Raw genomic sequence first — 6,404 nt, 5'->3', positions numbered from 1 at the left:
TTGGAGGGGACATGGTGGAGAGAATTTCTAGGGAAAAACTGAGCTAGCTGGGAAGGAATACATCCTACTCTTCTTGCCTTGGGCAAGCAATATAACCTCTCCCATCTTTAGAGTCCTGATTTATAAAAGGGAGGTGATGATGCCTATCGTATACGGTTGTAGATTATCTTAAATGGATTGAGCTGTTCGCTTTCAAAACAAAAGTAGTGCTTCGCAAAATAAGCATGTTTGTTACTGATTTCTAGGAGTGAAGTGTCTTGTAAGGCTTTGCACCCTGTTGACATCCAGGCAAAACTCACTGGTGGGTTTCGTTTTATGGGCCCATTCAATGACTAAATAAGCCCCACCCTGCTTAGGTTATTACTGTTTGGTACACTGTAGGCTATCCTATGAGAGATTCTATGATAAAGCAGCATTCATGTTGTTACAACAACTTGAGTCTCCCAGGCAGATGAGTAATAAATATTATGTTCTTGGTGTATCACAAGATAGTACTGAATGGCTGGTAGGTAGTGAGCATTAAAGAGTGATGAATGTGAACTGAATAGCTAAAAGCCAACCAGCGTCTCACTGGTTCCAGGATATTGCTATGGTTTCAGAGGTCTCAGTTCAGCCTTTGTTCTCAACTTGAACCGACAACATCATTCATTTTTTTCCATCTTGTCCAGATGGAAACACCTGGTTCTAGTGGGCACACTGCCTGTGACCTTGTCTATGACCTTGGCTGTTGGGTAACTCAGCCAGGGAGTTCTGTGTCCCGTGTCTTGCCTCTCCAGAGCCATCTTCTGAGGGGGTACACACACCCATGCCATATGAAGGGAGGTCAGAGTGGGGTCAGGAGAAGGTCACAAGGATGTGGCACCTACTATGAGTGCCAGCCAAATGGTAGGTGCTGTCCAAGGTGCTGTGTCCACCTCTTTCTTGGGCCCTTATCCCTAAGGGAAAGGATCTTGTGGCCTTGAACTGTGGAGGTCACCAGTCTTGAAGACACTGCTGGGCCTCTTACTGTGGGGACTTACCAGAGACCTGGTCTGCTGAAAGGTCTGGTTCCTTCGTCTGCAAGAATGGGAGACTCAGGACACTTGGGTTTCCAGGGTTGGGAGGATTAAGTGAAATGCTGCAGCATGTGGCGTGGGCTTGGTAGGGGCTCTCAAAGTTTTAGGTGGGATGATGATGATGATGATGATGATGATGATGATGATGACGACGATGATGACGATGATGATGACAATGATAGTGAGATTCTGAAGCTCCCCACTCCATGTTCTCTGGGGCTACACAGCTTCTTGGAACATCCAGCCAGGTGGCAGGAAGACCCTTGTGCCAGCATCTGGGGGAGACCTGACTCTTTCTCATTGCAGGTGGGTAGGCCAGACATTCCCTCCTGTGCCAAAGTCGAGAGGCTTTCTCTCCTCCAGGACCTCAGGCCTGATCATCCCTAGGTCTGAGTTAGGCCACCCCCTTCCCGCTCTGTCCACTGAAGGTAGGAGGAATATAGAGGAGACAGGGCTGTGGGGGAAAGGTCTTCCAGGAAAGAGCCTCCCAGCCCCAGAGTCTCTCTCCCTTCCCCAGTCTGGAGCGCATCGACTTGCTCTAGTTTCCTCCTCCTCTTCCCACGGCTTGGTCTCCAGGTGCCTTCGTTTAATTAAACATATCTAGCCTTCCGCTACACTAGCCTTCATTTGCATGGGATTCTTCTCTTTATGCAGCATCAGATCCCACAGAGCCACAGGGTTAACTGAGCTTCCTTGTGCCAGGTCCCAGTGCACCGAGGCTGAGCAACCATGCCCTGTTTCCTGGCTGCTCCATGACACTCTAGCTGTCACCAGGGGCAGGCGAACTGTTGGTTTCTACCCCTCAGCTGCAGAGACCTGGCTCCCAGTCTCCCACTGCAAAGCATATTTTCAGACCAGGTCACTACTGTCCTTAAGGCCACGGCTGGTCCTCAGCATGAATTTAAATGAATGAATAAGGAGGGGGAGTCCTGATTGCCTTTGTGCATGTAGCAAGTTCTAGAGCACATTTCAGAGCAGGATGGGCTGCAACTCCTGCACAGAAAGGATCAAAAGCTATTCACAAAAACCCTGTATCAGAGATTACACTAGAATGAGATTATAGAGTAGAAAGTGGTTCACAGCTAAAGAAGGTTGTATGTGGAAGGAGATTGGAATTCAGAGGAAAGCAAGGCACAAACCGCCAGTGCAGGGAATCATATTTATTCTTTCTTTGTTCAGTGTTGGGCATGGAGCCCAGGGCTTCATCCAGGCTAGGCAAGTATGCTAGCCTTCTCTTTCCTTTTTGTTTAATCAATAAAACTTCTGCTGCTTAGAGAGCTCAGGCCAGTTCCCGAAGGCCGTACTGATGGTCACAGGAGGCCTGAGGTTCAAATCTCCACCCTCTAGTCACAGGCCCACCCTTCTCCACTCAGAGGGAAGAGGAAGTATGACCCTGGGAACTGGGGACATAGGAATGAAGACAGAGACCTGGGGGAATTCCCAACACGCTGGCTTCTCACCCCCAGCGCCTGTATCTCCTGGCTCTCATTTCCCTGACAGTGGTGAAGCTTGTCTGTTTTCTCTGCTTTCCTCCAGTTTGGTCACGATGCACTACAGTCTCCTTTGGACCTAGCCAACAGTCACCTCCTCCAACTGCCCCAACCCTTCAGGGCCAAAGGGACAAGAGCAAGCAGAAGGCCTGATTCTTATTGGAAAGGAAAGGGAGATGTAGAGAGGACTCCTTTATCTCTGCTTCTGTGTTTATCCCAAGCCCTAGAGCAGATCAGGAGACCCACCCTCCCAACTTCATAAGCTATATCAGCTCCTCCTTTTCTGCAAGTGTCGCTTTCTTGGTCTGGGAGACATGGCTCCTGGGAGCTCCTGGATTTTATCTCCATGTAGAGAAGCTGACTCAGAGTAGACACCAATACCTATTGAGTGGACAGATACCTGGAGCTCAGAGCCGGCAAAGATATAGACCCAGGCTTCCTATATTAATGGCTGAGGAGAAAGAATATGGGAAAAATGAGGAAAGGGGTACAAGGTGCCTTATTTACCCTTGCTTGCTCGCAGTTCTGTGGTCTTCCAGAGTGTGGACACCAGGTTCACTGCCTGTCCCATCAGTGACAGTCCTGAAGAAAGCAGGCTGTAACCCCCCTAATTCTCCTGTGATGCCTCTAGAACTGGGGAGCCAAGTCCTCCTTTCCTCTCTGGGGTCATTCTGGAGAGTTGATTGGCATCATTCTTGGTCCCAAATGGACCCGGAGAGGGCAGAGCGAACTCAGGATTTGTTTTGGTTATGTTTTGATCTATTGTCAGTCTCTCATTGTGGGTCCCACTCAGCTGGTAAGCATATGAAAGATGCATCTAGTTTTTAGTTCCTCTTCCCTGCGCCCTGGAGTGGGGCGAGATCTCCTCCCTCACATTTCCTTGGCTGTGTGTGCTGGGCTAGACTGAAGCAGCCGGCAGGGAGACTGCTATGAGTAATGGCAGCAACCAACTCCCTCAGAGCTCTTTCTAGTAGCACGACTTCATCATCCTCCTGACCAATGAGCAACTGATGAAATTAGCATAGATCTGCTTAACAGATGAGCACAATGAAGCTTGGGTGGGCTACACAGTGTACATGAAGTCATTCAACTACCGAGAGTTGGGATCGGGACTTGGAGACAGGCCTTTTCCTGCCAGAGATTGGAGGTGGAGGTGAGGATGGAAAAGACCATCTGGAAGGAACTCGGGGTCGAGAAAGACTCTTGCATATCTTGGCTTTGCCCCGGAAGATGGAATCATCCAAACAGGACACTTGGAAGACTAAGGGAAACATCTTACTTGAAATGCAATATAATTCAAACATTATGATGCTAGAAATATAACAATGCACCACTTTTGGTTGGGAATATTGTGATGATACCAATGCAAAGACCAAGCAGAATATTAGCAGGCACTGGACTGTTCAGTGCGCTTGCTGTCAGCCAGCAAGCAGAGAGCTTGACCCTCAAGGCACAGATCTTTAGCACAGGTATGATCTGATGGGGGAGCAGAAGGCCAGGATTGAGAGGGGAAGGAACCATGGTCTGAACATTGAACAGCCGAGAGCTGCAGTGAAGACAGCCTCAGAACTCTCCAAGGGCAGATCCTGGCCCTGCCTCTCACAACACTTGGCACAAGCACATTCTTGGTAAATATCAAGCAGCAATAAGAAGTAATTGAGAGTTCAGAGAAGGAATAAATGAAGGAAAGGGAGGGATGAGGAAAGAACCTGGAAGAGTTTAGGAGTAGATCTGTGGAAGAGAAGAAATGGAGAGGACTGTCACATGTCAGTACAGACTAGAACTCTAGTTTTCTCATACTGCTTCTCAGCCTGAAGCGAAAAATAAAAGGAACATCTTCTAGAAGGGGTTATTAGAAGGATTAGTTGGTTTTGATGACGAGTATCAAATTGGACTTGATCTGGGGTAGGTTCCTGGGGGGTCTGTGAAGGCACTGGTGTGGTAGAATGTAGACAGGTCCTTGCTCTTTGAAAAGAGGTGAAAGGAAAGACCTAGGTGTGTCTAGCATCTGAGAAATACCTACCCCACAGGAGGAAAGCTTGTCCTTCATGCCAGAGGTAACGTGAACAGTGCGAAGGTTTTCTGGGTAGCAGCCTCACAGAAGATCACCAATTAAGCAAAAATATAGAGGACAGGTGGTAGAGATGTGGGAAAGGGCGATGGAAACCAAGGTCGAGGGTCAGCCTAGCCCCAGAAATGGCTAGAACAAGAGCTAGGTCATTGGCTGCCTGCCGTCTCTTCTTTCTTTCTTTCTTTTTTTCCTATCAGAGCACTGGCTTCTCTTTCTGTACCTTTGCAGAAAATTGCTCCCTTCCACCCCACCTGAGACCTACAGTGGAATCTTGAGTTGGGGTCAGGGAAAGGGAGAATCCTGTAGTTTCTAGAGTCTCTCCCAGGTGATTCTGATGGTCAGCTGTATTAGGGATTTGTAGACTTGGAAGATGTTTGAGAAACCTTTAAGCTGGGCTGAGGTGTGTGTCTGTATGCCCAGGAGAGAACAGGCAGTGGGCTCGCTTGCTTCAGCCAAGAAGTCCAAGACCAGACTGGGCAGCGTAGTGATACCCAGTCTCTTACGAAGGAAAAAAAACTTTCAAATCCTAAATTTTGACGAATGCCTCCACATTAAGTGTGGTCCCCGGGATACCAGCATGAGGATCATCAGCTAACTTTTCTGAAACGCAAATTCTTGGTCCTACATCCATGGTTTGCACAGCCAGAGACCCAAGGTGTGTGGTAGTAACACATTCATTAAAACAGAGGTGATTCTAATGCCTGCTCTAATCTAAGAATCACCAACCTTTAGTACTTATTCATTTTATCTATAAATCTAATTTTATTAATTATGTTTAGTTTTATTGGAGTGATGAGTTCCGGTGTGATATTTTATGGCCCACCTCAAAGATGGCCGCCTAAGCTTCTCAAAGCAAAGGATCCATCCTGGCCTCCTGCTGTGCGTGCTCCTGAGTAGTTCTCACATGGGGTGGGGCCAGGCTGCATGGCCCTACAGTATGCAGAGGTGATGCTGTATCACTTCTGAGGCCATGTTACAAAGGACAAAGCTTCTGCTCTGCTCTCTCTTGAGTGACACATTGGAGAAAGCCAGCTGCCATGTCCTGAGGATACTCGGGCATCTCCATGCAGAGGCCCACATGGCAAGAACCAGAGACTCCTACAGGCAGCCATCAAGACTCTGAGGCCCTTGGCAATACCCACGTGAAGGAGACATTTTGGGTGAGGATCGTCAGGTCAAGGTGAGCTTTCACATGACTGCAGTCCCGCTTGGCAGCTTGACTTCACCTCATGGGTAACTCTGGGTCAGATTCACCAACTATACTACTTCCCCTGGCTACAGAGAGGGGAACACAGAGTGGGGAGAAGGAGATAACAAGCCGGATGAGTTCCCAAGAGCCAAGCCAGTAAGAAGCTGGCTGAGTCTGGAAGGAGGAGCCAGCATTTTGCAGTTCCTGCGGGATTCCAAGATAGCTGTGGCCTTCTCCATTGTTTCCCAAGGGCGGAACTCTGCCTGTAATTCAGGCAAGTGCCACCAGGTGGAGAAATAGCCAGGTTAGAACCTCAGGGCTCCTCGGTGTTTCCCTGTATGTGTGGGTAACTGGGAAGATGGGGTTCAACTATAATGTTAAAGCCATTCTTAAACACACATACACACATACGGATGGATGGACAGACAGACAGACAGACAGACAGACACACACACACACACACACACACACACACTACTAATTTTGAGAACAGGCTAATCTACTAGTAAATAAGCAGTGTAAGTTTCTGATTCATCACTAATCTCTCTCTCTCTCTCTCTCTCTCTCTCTCTCTCTCTCTCTCTCTCTTTCTCTCTTGT

This window comes from Octodon degus, unplaced genomic scaffold, assembly GCF_000260255.1.
Source record: "Octodon degus isolate 3935 unplaced genomic scaffold, OctDeg1.0 scaffold00052, whole genome shotgun sequence".
Taxonomy (NCBI): domain Eukaryota; kingdom Metazoa; phylum Chordata; class Mammalia; order Rodentia; family Octodontidae; genus Octodon; species Octodon degus.
Note: the sequence above shows the minus strand (reverse complement) of the source record.